The sequence below is a fragment of the Oxyura jamaicensis genome, chromosome Z (genome assembly GCF_011077185.1).
Source record: "Oxyura jamaicensis isolate SHBP4307 breed ruddy duck chromosome Z, BPBGC_Ojam_1.0, whole genome shotgun sequence".
Taxonomy (NCBI): Eukaryota; Metazoa; Chordata; class Aves; order Anseriformes; family Anatidae; genus Oxyura; species Oxyura jamaicensis.
This window is the reverse complement of record NC_048926.1, coordinates 50496599-50503381: the sequence shown is the minus strand read 5'-3', so window position 1 is coordinate 50503381 and position 6783 is coordinate 50496599. Positions and strand designations below refer to the sequence as shown.

The 6783-nt window shown below is 42.0% G+C and overlaps 1 protein-coding gene across 2 annotated transcripts in view; it reads left to right on the top strand.

Annotated features, from left to right (window-relative positions):
* The first annotated feature begins 7 nt into the window (after positions 1-7).
* Positions 8-6783, top strand: part of PRRC1 (proline rich coiled-coil 1) — a 31131-nt gene continuing 24355 nt past the window's right edge. The window contains exon 1 of one of the 2 annotated variants that reach the window (XM_035309939.1): positions 8-100. The gene's annotated coding sequence lies outside the window, so the exon portion shown is untranslated. Of the gene's footprint in view, positions 101-1209; positions 1290-6783 lie in introns of those variants that run through there. The other variant, XM_035309940.1, reaches the window with a different exon arrangement.

Here is a 6783-nt window from a genome sequence, read left to right as displayed (position 1 = left end):
GAGGGAGTGGCCGGAGGGCTGGGCTGGGCAGGGCCGGGCCGGGCGGCGGGGTCGCGCCGCTGCCGTCGCTGCCCCGCGATCGCCGGTGCCGGCTGCGGCGGTAGGGCCGGGGGCGGCGGGGCGGGCGGGACGGGGCTGGGGCTGGGGGGGCGGCAGGACTCGGGGCTGCTGAGGGCACCCCCGGGTGCGTTCGTGGCTGGCCGGGGCTGGGCGTGCCGGTGCGGGTAGGGCTGCGTGGCTTCGGCCTGCCGTGGTGGGACCGGGCGCGGGCATCTCCCCGTGGTGTGCGCGGGGCTGGCCGCAGGAGGTGCCGCGGGGTTGCTGGAGGCACCGGGGGCACGGGTAAGTGGGCTTACCCTTGATTTATATGATGTAGATTCTGTGTCACATGGAAGAGGTATTTCTTTTTGGAAAACTAACACCACCCTGGAAGTGCAGGAGCTGTTAGATCGCCTCGTGCGGTGTGGCAGTAGCTGCAAGTTGGTGGGATGTGCGGGCTTACCGCTTTTAATGGTGTAGCGTAGTCAGATACAGCATCCCGTCCCAAACTGGTACGTCTTTACGCGTTGTCAGCAATGACCAGAGGTCCTCGGAGTTGCACAGGCGTTGGCGATATTTAAAAATAAAAGCTGGATGGTCAGAGTGCATGTGGTCTGGAACAAATCCAGAGGGCTGGCAGTGGTGGTGACAATCCGGGAGACAGAATAATTTTCAAAAGATTAGAAAGTTTTCGGAAGAGTGAAAACGACCGATTTTTATATTGCTTAAAGTGGAGCCTCCTATATATATATATTTTCTAAGTGTTACATACGAACCATGATATCCCTGTCTGCAGCAGTCTCAAGTTAGGGACAACCACTGCTGGCATGCCTGGCATTTTGTTCCGCCTTGGTGATGTGATAGGTCTGAGGCACGCTGGATTCTGATTGGTGATCGGTGAAGACCTTTGTTTTAAGTGAAACGTTGATGTGTGGGTGTTTTAGTTGCCATTACCTATGCTGTGAATATAAAATGGCTACAGGAGGGTTTAGACCTTTCTTTTATTTTTTTTCCCCTTGCTTGCCTCTCTTTAGAGCTTTGGACTTTAGGACACCAGGTGATTAAAACCAGGTGATTAAAATGGTGATCCCTGTATGCCCTTCTTTGGCTTCAGTGAGGCTTTGTATGCCCTCTAGGAGCTGTCTGCAGATTCTGAAGGAAGTTTTATCCCTGGCTCTCTATCCTTCTCTAAAGTAGAATAGACGAGTGTAAGGAATATTTCAGATGAAACTTAACTTCTTGTGTTGCCAGTACATTGTCTTTCAACCAGCATCAACTGCATCTTTAGTAGGATGTCATTCATCTTTGTCATTTTCTTTATTGCTTTCTCCTTGGCCAGTCAGTCTCTTCTAATACTTTGAATCTTTGAGTTCTTGGTCTTTTTTTCCCCTTGGGTTTCTGTCCTCTTCAACGGTGTGCCTGTGACTCAGTTAATGCAACCTAGGATGTACCATTTTATTTGAAGTGGTGTTTGCTTTGGGTGTGTGGCTCCAAACAGTTGATTTGTTCAGATAAATAAATAAATGACTACTGCTTGTTCTGGAAAGCTGTCAACTCGTGTTTAGCCATTACTAGTGTGAGTAACCACACACAGTGTGTTTCACGCTTTTATGTAAAATAGTTATACCTATTATGAGTTAAAGATGAGAAGTTCAATAGCATTTGAATTCAATATTCCAGCTGTACTTTCTTCATTTTAGGCTCTGCTTGGAGAACAGTTTTGCCCCTTAGAGCTCTTGAGTACATTGTGTGATTTTTATTAGCAGGAGTATCTACTGAAATACAAGAAGGGGTTAATTAAGGATGACTTAAAGAGCTATAAGACTTTAGGATAAATTCTAAAGTATGACTGATTTCTGGATAATGTGTTTTTATCCATGTGAAATTTGCTAATCTCCATTTGTAGGTAATTTTATCATTAACTGTCAATTTCTGTATATTAGAGTAATAACCTGAAGAATGCTTTTGAAGTATGGTTATGTCATTAAGATTATTGCTGAAATATTAAAGCAAATGTAATCACTTCCTATTAAACTTAAGTCAAAAGATGATTAATTTCCCTGCTCAGCCTTTTAGTCTCTAAATCGAATGATGTAGTTCCTGCTTTTAACATCAGCTCTGTTAAAATTTTCAGTCAGAGCTTTAGCCTGTTTTTCCGCCAGCATACACAGGCCTTGCAGTTGGGAATTAGGTTAATGGCTGAGATTCATCTGGTGAGAATCAGTAAAACACAGTTACCAGTCAGCTAAGGACAGACCTGGCGGATCTGGCACCCTTTCTCTCTGTAATGCAAGGATTAAACGTCTCTCCTAATGCATCCTATTGATACTGGTAAAGATTTCTTTTAAACCAACCAACCAAAAAAGGATGGAAGCCTAACAGAAGTAATGCTTTTCCTTAAATGAGTTTATTTTAAGGATGGCTGGTCACTGGGAATATGGGAGGGTTGTTTTTTTCTCTTTTTTTTTTTTTTTTTTCTTTTCTGTATCACTTCTTTTGCATAAGCATAAGTAAAGGTTTTCTTCCAATTAAATGTGGTGTGATTATCAAACTTGTGATACCAACTTCTGGTCAAAAATCAGTAGATGGCAGTACTGCTGTAATTTTCGCCTAATTGTGCGTACTCTGGTTTGCTTGTCTCAGAGTTTCTCCTTTGTCTCTTCAGCTTAGTAATACACAGTGTTCCAGTTTGCAGGAAGGAATATGAAAGTCTGTGTATTTAAATTAATTTTTGAAGCCATTTTTCCATCTATTCGTGTTACATTGCATGGCTGTATTTGCTGACCATAAAGCAGCGAGAGAGGAGAGGAGAGAAGTGAAGAATGTCGTAAGATGCACATTAGCATTTATTTTTGGCTAAACAGACTGGCTTGCAGATTTGCAGCATGGCTGGCTATGATGAGCAATATTTTGTCGAAAGCTAGATGCAATAAAAACTGTCTATGTAGAAAGCTACAGTGAAATTTTCCGCTTTTTTTAAAGACTTACATTCTTAAGAAATGAAGCTTAGTTTTCAGGGCCTACTGGTTGTAAATTGGTTTTGGCTTGTAGTATAAATAATGATTTAAACATTTTTCTTTTTCTTTTTTAGAAATCACTAAAAGACAGGCCATTTCGAGCAATAATTAAGGATTTGTAGGATTTACTGGGGAACTGCAGCCCTGCAGCTTCTCTGAGGGAAGTTGGAAATCCTCATTGGAAACTTTGAGGACTTTATTTTTGAAGTTTGTGGATTCCTTTTATTTTTTTTCTGTTCTTCCACATTTCTCATCTACTGCTTGCTTCCCGATTTCTCATGTATACTGTGTTGAGACATGCCATTGAGATTCAAGTGCTAACCCATACCTGCTGCAGAATTAGTTTTAATTATATATAACGCTGGACTCTTTTGACATGATGAGCTATTAACTTCCAATTAACATCTATTGTATTTTTCCTTTCCTTTTGCACATTCCCTTTTCTCTTATCTCTTATTTTTCTCTTAAACCTTTTTATTTTTTTCCTTATGTTTATCCATGCAGCACATGCAAACTATGACTGGCTTATGTTGAGAATTTAGTGTTTTAGAAAGCTGTTATTTGTGCAGGCTGCCAGGTCAGGACTTCACAATGAACTTGACTGTCGTGTGACATTTCTCAGTCTTGTGTTATTCACAGTCAGAGCACGGTCTGTTTCCCCCTCAGAGCTGCTTGGGTGCAAAGTAGTGTCTTGGGGCAGGGGGGTGTCAGGGAGTAGGAGCTCATAGAAAACATGAAGACATATGTGAGATAAAAGGCAGGGGACTGGGTAGATGGAAAAAGAAAAGAGTGAAAGTAATGAATTGAGAGGGGGAGGAAAATATTACAGGCTGCCCTGGCTGTGTGTCATGTGAAGGAATAAAGAAATTTCTGCCTTTCCACCCAGAAGTGGGGAGAAGCTGTCTTTTCTCCAGATATTGGCAAAAATCCTAATAGATTATAGTGGACAATATATGAAGGAGTACGGTATGTGTTAGGTAGGGTCAGGGGATACAACTTGAGGCAGGCAGAAGGTATACAGAGCAGTATACTTGTGACGGGGTACCACTAGGAAGGCATCCAGCCTACAGGGGATGTTGCCTGGTGGTGCACACCCAGAGCTGTGGAGCCCGGGGCAACAGGAACAAACCCCACCACTGGCAGGGTTCCTTCCCCTCTTGAGCTTCTGTCTTTGGCCAGGCTGGCTTGGCAGATGGTTGGCTGTCCTGCAGAATCTCCCCAGTGAGAGGAGAAAACGTGAAACCACTGATTTTTTTATTATTATTATTTTTTTTTAGTCTCAAATTTTGAACCCCCCCCCCCCCCCCCCCCCCTTTTTTTTTTTCTTTTAATCATCCTACTTCAGGAACAGACTTGCAATTTTTGCTGCAAGCTTGGGGGTGCTGTAGCAGTTCCGTTATTTTAAAGGCATCAGAGAAAAGCAACTACAGAGTCTATTTACATTACTGCTTATCCCTAGTTTTCCAGATGTCAGTTCAGGTTTCTTTTTTTCGTCAGCATCTTATTTTGGCCCCACCTCCCCTCCCCCTTCCTGCATCTCCAATGTCTGTCAGGCTTTGAAAAATGTTCTCTGCGGAGTTCTTGAGAAGTGGCCCTGTGGAACTTTTCCAGTCACTCTGCATGGCCATGGTATTTAATTTTGGTATCAGCTGCATTCAAGCAGCAGATCAGCAGAGCCTCGATAACATAAGATGTTTCTAGGAGGTTTGGGTCAGTGATTACTTTAGCTGCACAATGGAAAATTCTTTCTGGCTTTGCAGTGTATAATTGGAAGAAGGATGACTTAGAAATGCTTTTACGGATGGAATGTAAACTCACGTAACCTGATTAAGAGACAGAAATCTTATCATTGCAAATTCCTCTGTGTACTGAAGTTTAACGGAAGACTCTGTGCAGTTCCTTTCTAAGGGGCGGTGAAATGGATGTGCTAACTGTAAGGACGGTCTGGTCCCCACCAGGCAGTTACTGACCCATCCATCCTGCCTAAAGCGAAGCTTTTAAATGGATTAAAGAGGTCCCCAGAAACTGAAGTTTTTCCATCATAAGAGTTTTCATGAAGAGTGCTGTCTGTATATTATATACCATGCTTAATGGCTTTCTGAGGCTAGGCTGATTTAATATTGAACCATTTATGCAAAGCATAGTGGTTTGGCAGAGGGTCTGGAATTTCTCCTCCCGTACGATTTTGATGCTTTAGTTGCTTTTGGAGATACAAGCCTGGGAGGACTAAAACTTACATCCTATCTTTGGGATTTTTCAGTTTTTATAAGAGCTAACATGGAGGAAAAAAAATAAACCTAGTTTTCTCTGTGCATTTAAAACAACAGTGGGGCAGTGAGGGTATTGTTTTTTTTCTCTCTTATTTGAGAGAGAGGAAGAAATGTATTTTTGCAAGTGGAATTACTTTTATATACATGTGGGTATTGTTACTCAACATGTTATCTACGCCTTTTCCTCTATAAACTGTTAAGGGGATAATCTGGCAGTCCTCAGTAGCTGCTGACGTAATGGATATGGTGGAAAATGTTTGAGTGTCTGTTTTTCATATGTTTGATTATGTAGGATTTTTATTTTATTAAAATTTCCTTAAGAAATGTTACTTCAGGGAGTGATACAAATCCTTGCTCTGTAGCTTACCAGGCCTGGGAGCAAGCAGGGCTTTTTGTTTGCTGCCTCTGCACTGAAGAACAAAAATTCTCCAGGTGTTCTTGAGTCTTGATTTTTATTTTTTATTTTTAAACCTCTCCTTTTCTTGTCCTACAGCTTTATACATTAATTTTAAACTTTTAAATGAATGCATAGCTTTACTTTTTCAGTAGTGGTATATTTTGAAGGTTTACTCAAAAGTGTTACAAGATAATGATAGCATAACTTGGCCTTCAAAATAAAAGCTAAATTAGTCATTTGTCTTTGTTTCTGAAATTGTTACCAGCGTAATACAATACATGGGTTTTACAGGAATTGGCTGTACAGGAAGTTTTATTCAGTGTACTGTTCATAACTTTTCATGTTAATTGATCTCCATGTAATTTTAGCCATATTTGAATTAAATCCTGGCTGGTTTCATTTAGCTTTTCTGGGGGTTAATTCAGCTGACCCAAAGTACTTCCCTAAGGCAGGCAAACTGCTGGTTAGAGCTTAGGTCACAGAGTCAGGAGCTTCTGGGCTGGTTCCCTGCCATGCTGATGTTGTTCCTAGCATTCAGCCAGGTGCTTTAGCCCCAGGTGTGTTGCTCAGCAGCACCTGCATAAATTCCTAGGGCTGAGGTGGTTACAGCTTCTTGTTTAGTCCTGGCTCTCTGCTGCCAGCAGGGGGAGGCTTTGGTCCTCTGCCTTGCCCCAGTCATGTTTTGCATCCTATCCAGCCGTGGCTCTGAAAATAACAGGTCTTTGAACTGCTACCACTGAATGCAGCAAAATACCGCCTGGTAGATAAGTTTTTCTTACAGTGGGATGAGGGGGTTGAGATGGGTAACTACTTCTGTAGTATTACTCATCTAAATACCATTAGTATGTATTAGACACAGTAAGTGGGCGTGCACCGTAAGATTTTTAGAAAGATGCTTGGTGTCTGACATTATTACAGTGCTAAAAATAAGGGTAAGGTGTCGGAGAAATCAGACATACTAGATAATTATGTACTTGAGAGCAGACAATTTTTTCCTTTTTTCGTAGAATTGAGATTTCTCCACTCTGTTGGGTAACATAAATCACTGTGTTGTGGCCCT